The following is a 9,599-nucleotide window of genomic DNA, read 5'->3' as shown; positions in this document are numbered from 1 at the left end:
TGCTAGTAGGAAAACCAGTGGGTCCGCCGTGCCGTTGTAGCGCGGTGCTATCTCGGGCTTGAACTTGGGCGGCCACTGCGCCTGCCGCAAGGTGGGGACCAAGGCTTGGAGCCCCCTGATCCCAGCATCCACGTTAGTTGTTGGAGCGGGCGACGCTTCTGTGGGGGCGTGACGAGCGCAAGTCGATGATCCGGGCGGAGTCGGCGACGGGGTGGCGACGCGGCCATCATGTCGCACCGGAGGATGCAGGGGCGAGGCCTGCTGCTCGTTCCCCGTCGGGCCGGTGGCAGCGTTGGCGGCAGGCGACGGAGAATGACGGGGGCGTCCGCCGACGGTCACCGTTTGGGTGACGCGGGTGGCGAGAGCATCCCGACGCTCGGCGCGGTCTCGGCGAGCGTCAACTATGGTCACGGCGGAAGATCACACGCGACTAGCGGAAGAAAGATTCCGGCGTAAACCTACCTGGCGCTCCAAATGTCGGATTTCGGGTTCCGGCAGACCCTTGAGGTTCGAACACTGGGGTGCGCATGAAGATCTCTCCCCTACCAGCTCACGTCTCGAAGTCTCGCAAAGATCTAAGCAAGAAAGATGAACACATAAGGGACACGAGATTTATACTGGTTCAGGCCACCATTGTGGTGTAATACCCTACTCCAATGTGTGGTGTGGTGGATTGCCTCAGGGGCTGATGATGAACAGTACAAAGGGAGAAGTGCCTCGCGAGGGGCTGTTCTTGAGCTGGTGCGATGAACTACTTGGGTGAGTTCAGTCGCTTCTCTCTCTCCCTTTGGTTGATCTCTCGGTGATCTAGATGCCTCTACCCCGTGGGTGGCTAGTCCTATTTATAGGTGGAGGCCCTGGGCCTCTCCCCAAATAATGAGCAGGAAGGGCGCCAACAATTGGCCATTTTGAAGGGGAACATCTGGTACACTTATCCTGACTAAAGTTGGTCTTCGGCTGCCAAAGGCTCTAACGGCGATGCCGCCCCGGGTTCCACGATGACCTCCATTCTGCCGTTCTGCTGGTCTTGGTCTTGTTGCACCGAAACGGTAACCTTTGCCTAATGCCTTGGCCTGTGCTTGCCCCCTTTGCACCGAATGGGAAACAAGGACACTGCGCAGGCCGGTGCCCGCCTAGTGCCCGCCTGGTCCTCGATTGTCATGGCTTGCATCACGGGACCCTCGGGAGGTGCCCTGCCTTGATCTCTCCGCCTCCTCGCGAGTCTGCCTGCGGAGGCCGCTCCTGTGGGAGCTCCCTGGCGTCCGCCCCGCGAGGCTTGAGCTGATCAAGCTCGGCTGCATTGGGCCCCCACTTGAGCCACGCCGCAGGCCGCAGGCAGGCAAGTCTGGGAACCCCGTTCCCAGAACGCCGACATGAGCCATGGCCATGTTTGGAGGTGGTGGCGGTGGTGGAGCTTGTCCTTCGGTTTGGTCCTGGCTGGCTCCTGCTCCGGTTTCTTGCTGCTGGATAGAGGTACCAGTACGTGTTACAACAGGTATCCTATTGGAGCGGTCAAGGTCTCATGATTGGGAGAAATCAGGGAAAGCAATATAGATGGGATGCCTAGTAAGGGGTGGGTGTGACACAATTTTAAGTTAAGCCAAGGCTGGAAGGGCCAAACTCATGCATTAAAACCAAATGGGTGATGTAGTTGTTTACAATTTCCCGAAAGGGAAAGTACAACTTCCATCAAAACAAGTCGAAAGCAAACACAACACAACATGGTTTCATTTGAACCATTACATGGACTCGACTTTGCATAAGGGGTACACGACCTATCCTAACTTAAGGGTTACGGACTGGCCTATCCTAGTCCTGAACGATGTCTAATTGGTGGAATGCTCGGTCGGGTATTCCGTCTCCTCTGGGTCTTCCTCCTCATCTTCATCTGTCTCAGTCTCTTCGTCACTTGAGGGAGTGGGGGAGTGGAGGAGCTGAACATGGCGCTGCTTCGTCGGGGGCACCGTGAAGACGCTGCGATAGTCCTTCGCCGACATCCGGCATGGCTGAGATGACCCCTTGGCATGCGTGTCCTGTGGGGGTCGCCCGCCTCGATAGGCTACAACGGGCTGTCCAGGGGATGCACCATCCTTCTTGATCCTGTCCGCCTTTGTCTAAGCCAGGCGGAGGAGTTCCTTGGTCTCGTGGAGTTCCTTCTAAAGCTCCACCGACTCTGAGGCCAAGTGTTGTGCCAGGCTGTCAGCACACAAGCTGAAGTAGGTCTGGAAACGGAGGGAAAGTCATTTATCCATGGGTGGAGCTGGTGTGCTGCTCTCGTCATCACCCTCCTTACGATAAGGCATGTAACGAGTGGCTGGCTCACTTGCCATCTCTGGCAGAAGATCTCGAAGGCGAGATAACGCCTTGAGAGCAGCAGTCTCAACGGCGAGAAACAGGGTCGCCATCTGGGGTCCCTCAAAGAACCAGCTGGTTGGGGATTCGTTCGCCCTCATGAATACCTCCACATGATACTCCTTCTTAGTGTTGTTGATCCAGTGCTCGTGGTAGGAGAAGGTGGGGGCTCGAGTGAACTGGCACTTCCTGTGGCTGTCGTCGAGAAGCACGGGAAATCAGGTGGTCAGGAAGTCCTCGGGTACGACGGCCATCTACAAAGGTGGAAGGGGAAGGGTCAATAGAGGAAATGCGTCCTATGTTTGGGATATTTTCAAAAAACTTAGGTATATAGGTAATTTCGTAGATAGTCTCACTCTAACTAACTTCCATGCTAACTAAGGCTTCCCACAGTCGGGATGGCCCTAATACCAGCTTTGTGGGTGCCCCGACTCATAAGTCGAGGTCACGGAATGCACGTGTACAGTGATCCCAGAGATCAATGCTCACTGAACACACAGAAGCTAAATGACAAAAGTCTTACATCCATACATACCGTCTTACACAAATTGTGACCATTATGGTCAAGTCTTACATTGATAAAACCTTAAGGGTTGAACATCAAATGAAACACAAGCAGCGGAAATCTTCGTTAATAAGTAGAACCCATGCCATCTGCCTTAACCCTACAGGCATTCTGACTGGGAAGTGTCCTAGTTCGCGCGTTCGTCACCAAAGAACTCTTCCTCGAACTCCTACTCTTCCATGCCTGGTCAATTAAATAACCAGTGGCAAGCCAATGAGTACTTTGAATGTACTCGCAAGCAACCCATGATTTCGTTCAAAGTATCCATGCAACTGTACAACAAGTAAGCAACCTAGCTTCAAGCTAGTTGGGATGTCCTATCAACTTGTGGGGTATGCATCGATGAACTTGGGTAACCTTGAGAACAAGTTACAGATATCAACATAAATAGAGTTTGATTCAATGCCATGCCATTCAACATGTCAAGTCACCACCTTGACACAAATAGTTCACTTATACACACACGTGCACCGAGGATGTAAAATTTCTGGACATAGTTTAAGTAGCTCCTCCCAACTGCCATAACCGTGGACACGACTATTCAAATAGTTTGAGACTCTGCAGAGGTTGCGCACTTTACCCACAAGATCCGGGAAGCTTTTCGTGTCATCCATGATCCCGCGGTACCTCAAGTACCCGGGGTAAGCACGGGATCACTACCTTTCCCTAGACGACACTAACATAGAGTCCACTCGATTGGTAGTAACCCCCGTGCCCAACGTTTCATATCTTAAAATTGTGGAGCCTCGCTCCCGTATTTATCACATACCACAAGCACGGTGTACCAACGGTGTGTCCGGTGCCCTGTAAAAACAGTCAAGGCCGCCCTACCTGGCACGATCCCGTCCCGAGAGAGCACAACAACGACTCTCCCGTCCCAAGTAATGCGGGCCCCATGCTAGTATCAACCTAGGTAATCAATAATGCCTCGTCCCATATAGGGGTAGAGTGGTTGCACATGTTTGGTTGGGACGGTAACTACACATAAATATAATCCGTCATTTTATACACACACCAAAAGCTCTCTTTGGTACAGCACTTCTTCCGCAAGTGGTGTCCATAGTTCAACATCTCCCAAGGGCATTAGGGGCCCCGATGGGTTTTTTGAAAGAATGTAACCACGAAGAGTTCATGGTACACATGCATCATTTTTGCATCGACTAGTCTCTTGTCAATGCAATCATGAACAAGGTAAAGTCATAGGTAGGGTATGCATCACGTGGTGGTTCACAACAAGTTTACCACCGTCATATTTCATCATCAGCAATCGGTTAAAAAAATGGCACCGATGAACAAGAGGGGTGTCATCGTCAAAGGGCTGCTTGCCTTGATTGGCTTGGTCTTCAAAGTCTTCATGCCCTTCTCCTTCTTCTTCTCCAACTACTTCGTCAAACACGGGATCTAATCGTCACAAGAAAACAACGAAAAAATAAGACAATAATAAAAAGAAAAGTCAAAATGCTCAGAAAAATGTCAACTTATTTTTGTAAAATACTAGGAGGAAAACTAAGAAGGGGAAAATTCTTAGTTTTGGATTTGGAGTTAGGGGGACAGAGTACTGGATTTTTAAACAGGGATTTTATTGTTCAATTTGAATTTAAATTTGAACAGTGCTGAAAAGTGTAACGGATGTGTGTGAAAGTTACATCAATAAATAGGTGCGATTATTCTAAGATTTTAGGAGTTGGATTTATTGCATTTGGATAAATATTTTATCCTGAGGAATTTTTGGAAAAGTGATAGAAAAAGAAAATGAAAAGTGGCACTGTGCCACTGGGCCAGAAAGGCCACAGTGCAGCAGGCCCAGTGTCACACCCTAATTTTCATGCCACTACACTTAAGCTAACTATCATGATAAAATGTGGTTTGACAAAAACTTTTGAGTGTTTTGGACCTTGCCTTGATTGTTTTTTGTCTGCTGTTTGCAACTGCTCTAAAAATCAAATAAATCCTCCAACTACAATACTTCATCTCCTTGCTCCAAACTCATGAACCAATGATCATGCCATGTGTATAGGACATAAAAATAATTTCTTACAAAAATAATTTGTCCAAATAGCATTTTTAAGAAATTAGTTTTCCAAAAACCCCTTATTTGAGGTTTGCACTACAAGTACTTAATTAAGGGCAGTAAAAATCTTTCCAAAAATATGTTTGACTCCTATTAGATATAGAATACCCAGAAACCAACAAAATATAATTTTAAAATTTATTTACCTATTTTATTTAAAGGCTTTTTCTTTAGGCCAGAAATGGTCTTTAATAGGTTAAAATTATTTTTATGCATTAAAAATATTTGGTAAAACCTAGGGAAACTCAGTGGACATATATTGTCCATATATAAGAGTTTCAACACATGGTCATGTTCAAAATATTGGTTAAATCCCTCAAAAACCCTTTCTAGATATTTCAAGCTTTTGAAATATTTACAAAGGAAATATTCTCCAACAATTCCAAGAAAATTCTAGCATGTCACATATGACATGTTGGATGATCTTGACAAGTATCATGTCATGGAGAATAGTATAACCCCATATAATAACCTCAAAACCATTTCTGTCCATTTTGAAGTTTGAGCAACTTTACATTGCCAAACATGTCCAAACGTTCTAAACCCTTGTGAACATGCTCAAATGGTCTAATCATTCATCTAGAACAAATGGCACAAGTTGGAGAAAATGTTATATTGATCAAAGTGCCCCAAAACCCTTCCTGTCCAGAACCAAATATGAACAACTCTACATTGTCAAGTGTGTACTTTCGATCTGAATTTTTGTGGACATATTCAAATCCCCAAATAATGACACTACACCAAGTGGTGCATCAAGGAAAATGGTTTTGCATGGCTAGATCTTGGAAAACCCATTTCTGTTGATTTCTAGGGTTTACAAAAGTTGCAATGTCAACTTTGCCCAAATGAGCTTAAATTTGGTAGAACACACTATTTCTAAGTGCCATTCGATCCTGTTAATTCTCATGGCAAGTGGAATTAATTTTCTTGCCCAAACCAACAACAAACACCTTCTGCCATTTTGACCTCTTCCACTAATCTCCATGAGCCCAAATTTTTACCACAGCTGAACCTGATCACCAGCAACCTCCAGTAGCCCCCCCTCTTCCAAAGCTCCATGATTGATGGGGTAAAACCCCATTTTCCCCCTCTGGACAACCACTTTTCACCTCTCTCTCCACCTCCCCTCTCATCTAGTGGCTCTCTAGGGCATCCAATGCCACTCCTACCTTGTTTACCCTCCCCCAAAACCCCTAGACACTATAAGACATGCCCATGACACTATTAAAATGCCATGGCATGCCATGGACGCGCTCTGGAGCACGCTACAGTGCACTCCCACACTGTAGCTTGCCCATTCCAAGGCACTCGACGACCTTGGGCGCTGGGTCCATGTCTCCCGAGATCGCCTTGACGTCCATGGTACGCTAGCTAATCGGCCCCCTCCTTCCCCTCTCTCCTTCTCACCCTGCTGAGCTCGCCCGACGCCGCCCAACTCAGGGCCCTCCTGGAGCTCACCCTGCTCCCTCTCTCCTCTCCTCTCGGCTTGGACCACGACCACGAGCACCCCGGGCACGCACCAGAACGCCCTTTTGGCCTCTGGCAATGCCACGGGCCGTGGTCGTGCGCCCCGCCTACGGCACCTCCCGGGCGCGCCCGTATAAGGCCACCCCCGAGCCTTCTCTTGTCTCCAACTGCTCCCTCTCCCTCCCGTGCACCCCTGGACCAACCCACTCCTCCTCCCGTGCCTTCTCCCTCCTCCTTTGCCACCATTGCCGCCTCGGACCCCCGCTCAAATTCGAGCCGCCCCTGCATCCCTTCCTCCTCTGAACCGGTCCGTGGCACCCCCAAGCCTCCATGAACCTCCCCAACACCCTAGGACCCCTCCTCCGCAGCCAAAAAGGGCGCCAATACCAAGCCCGCCGCCTCCATCCGCTGGACCCGAAGCCCTGCTCAACTCCGAGCATCGGCGTGTGCGTGCAGCACATGGACAGCTGTGCCTCGTCGCGCTGAGTCCGACGGTGTGCCGGGTGCCGCCGGAGGTGGACCGTGCTGCCCGGGAGAGCGCCGGCGCCCACTCGGCCTCCACTCCCCTGCCTCTGCTCTGTTCGAGCGGGAGGAAGGCGATGGCCTGAGCGCTGGGCCCCGCGCGTCAGCGTCCCAGCGGCTGGGGCCCGCCGTTTAAGTGGAGACGGGCCGGGAGAAATATGCCTCCGACGTCACCCCTCCTCACCCGCGCGTCTAAGCCACTGGGCCGGCCCACTACTAAACTACGCCCAGTGTGCTGGATAATGGTAAAGCCCTTTTTCCTTTCCTTTTTCTTTTCCAGATAGCTTCAAAACTCTCTAGAGAATTCAAATTGTGTCCAAATTTGATAAATCAAATTTCTACTGACTCCATAAATCAAGTCCTAATTAATGGGCGACAGTGGACATTTTTGCTGTTCTTGGTTTTCACTGGACACTTAAAAAAAGGTCATTTATCCACCTAAGTCCACTTAAAAAATCCATATTATATTCATTTCAACTCCAAATCCAGTGAAACCAATTTCTAAATGTTTCTAAAATCATGCCTGATTTAGTGGGTAATTTTACTCATTTTTATAAAAAGGCATTTTGTAGACAACTTGCAGATCAATTAAATCCCTTGTTCCATCATATCGAAATGTTTAGAAATATCCATTGATCCACTTCCAGTGAAATCACCTTGGTCATTCCTCATATGACCAGAGGCATCCTAGAAAAGTCGAACTCACATTTTTAGAGCACTTTTATTTTTGCCTAGTCGTGTTGCTTATTATGGTTGTTTTCGACGATAGTTGGCGAAGTAGAAGAAATGCTCGGAGTTGGACCAAAGATATTTGAAGACCTCGAAGACTTTGTTAAAATAGGCAAGCAGCCCTTTGACCATGTCTAAGAAACCCTTTTTATGCATGTCATATGGCACTTTTATTGCTTGCATCAAAGTCATCATAAAATGGCGACCACTTGAGGTGGTTTGCCTCCGTTGCTTTTATCGTTGACACTTGCATGATGCATGACCCTACCTTTATATGAGGGTTATGCCGGTGGGAGTAGATAGGATGCTAAAGTAGTGCTACGCTAAAAGGGATGGGAATATGCATGGTGATGGAGACAAAGTATTTTCAAAAGACTTTTCGAAAACCCCATCTGGTGCCACTTATGCCCAGGGGAGATGATGAGTTGGGTAACCACTTGATGACGAAGTGGTGTACCGAGGCAAGTGTGTGTGTTGTTTCCAAAACAGACTAGTTTAAGTTGCGACCGTTATTCCAACCTTACATGCGCAACCACTCTACCCTTATATGAGAAAGGGCATTATTGATTACCTAGGCCGATAATAGCTTGGAGCCCGCATTACTAGTGACGGGGGAGAGTTGGTGCTCTCTCTCGGGACGGGGTCGTGCCAGGTAGGGCGGCCATGCCTGTTTTCACAGGGCACCGGATACACCGTTGTGTCCCCTCTCGGATGTTGCGATCTCGAGTGAGTCTCGTATGATGTACATCGTGAGGATACGGAACAACAACTGGGGAAAGATAGTGATCGGGTGCTTACCCCGGGTACTTGAGGTATCGCAGGTCGTGGATGACATGGAAGTTCCCCGGATCTTGTGGGTAAAGTGTGCAACCTCTGCAGAGTGTAAAACTATTACAATGGCTGTGTCCACGGTCAAGGAAAGTTGGGTAACCGCTCTTGGGCTACGTCCACATGTTTACAAACCAGTGTGTGTGTTTGGATAAGTGGGAAGATCTACTTGGGTCAAGTCAAAGGACTTGACATGATTGAGTTGGGTTGATGCCCACTCTATTTATGTTGATATCTGTAACTTGTCCTCATGGTTACTTGAATTCTCCTGATGCATGTCTTACAAGTTGTCGAACATGTCATTGCACTCAAAACTAGCTTTCTGCAAAAATTTACCTATATCATGCATTGTTATATCTTGAACCAAAACATGGGTTGCTTGCGAGTACATTCAAAGTACTCATTGGCTTGCCACTGGTTATTTTATTGGCCAGGCATGAAAGAACATGATATAATGAAGTGTACCTTTGTGACGAACATGTGAGCTAGGACGCTTCCCAGTCAGAATGCCTGTAGGGTTAAGGCAGATGGCATGGGTCCAAGTTGTTATTGAAGATTTCCGCTGCGATGATACACTCGAGACTTGACCATAATGGTCCTACTTGTGTAAAACGGTATGTATGGATGTAAGACTCTTGTTATTCTGCTTCTGTGTCTTTAGTGAGCATTGATCTCTGGGATCACTATACACGTGCATTCGGTGATCTCGACTTATGGGTCGGGGTCCCCACACCCAGGGGGGAAATCGGCCCGTGGGAGGCCGCCACGTCGAAGGCGTAAAGGCAAAGTACGCCTTCAGCCGACGGGCGAACCAGTGCATGCACGTGTGCGTTTTTAAACCTGACGGGTGGGTCCCATCCGTCAGGGCGTGAGGCTGATGGACACGACCCATGGCTGTCGTCGTCTACCTCCGTCTAGAGGCGACGACGAGCTCGCCGGCAGCGATATAGGGCACGGGAGGATGCGTGGGTGGTACCATTGGACTCAGGGGGATGTCGCCGTTCGGGTGGCGTGGAGATGGTCACCGGAGCAGCCTCGTTCGCCGGTGACGAGGTCATGCGGCGG

Source organism: Triticum aestivum, chromosome 3B (genome assembly GCF_018294505.1).
Source record: "Triticum aestivum cultivar Chinese Spring chromosome 3B, IWGSC CS RefSeq v2.1, whole genome shotgun sequence".
Taxonomy (NCBI): domain Eukaryota; kingdom Viridiplantae; phylum Streptophyta; class Magnoliopsida; order Poales; family Poaceae; genus Triticum; species Triticum aestivum.
Note: the sequence above shows the minus strand (reverse complement) of the source record.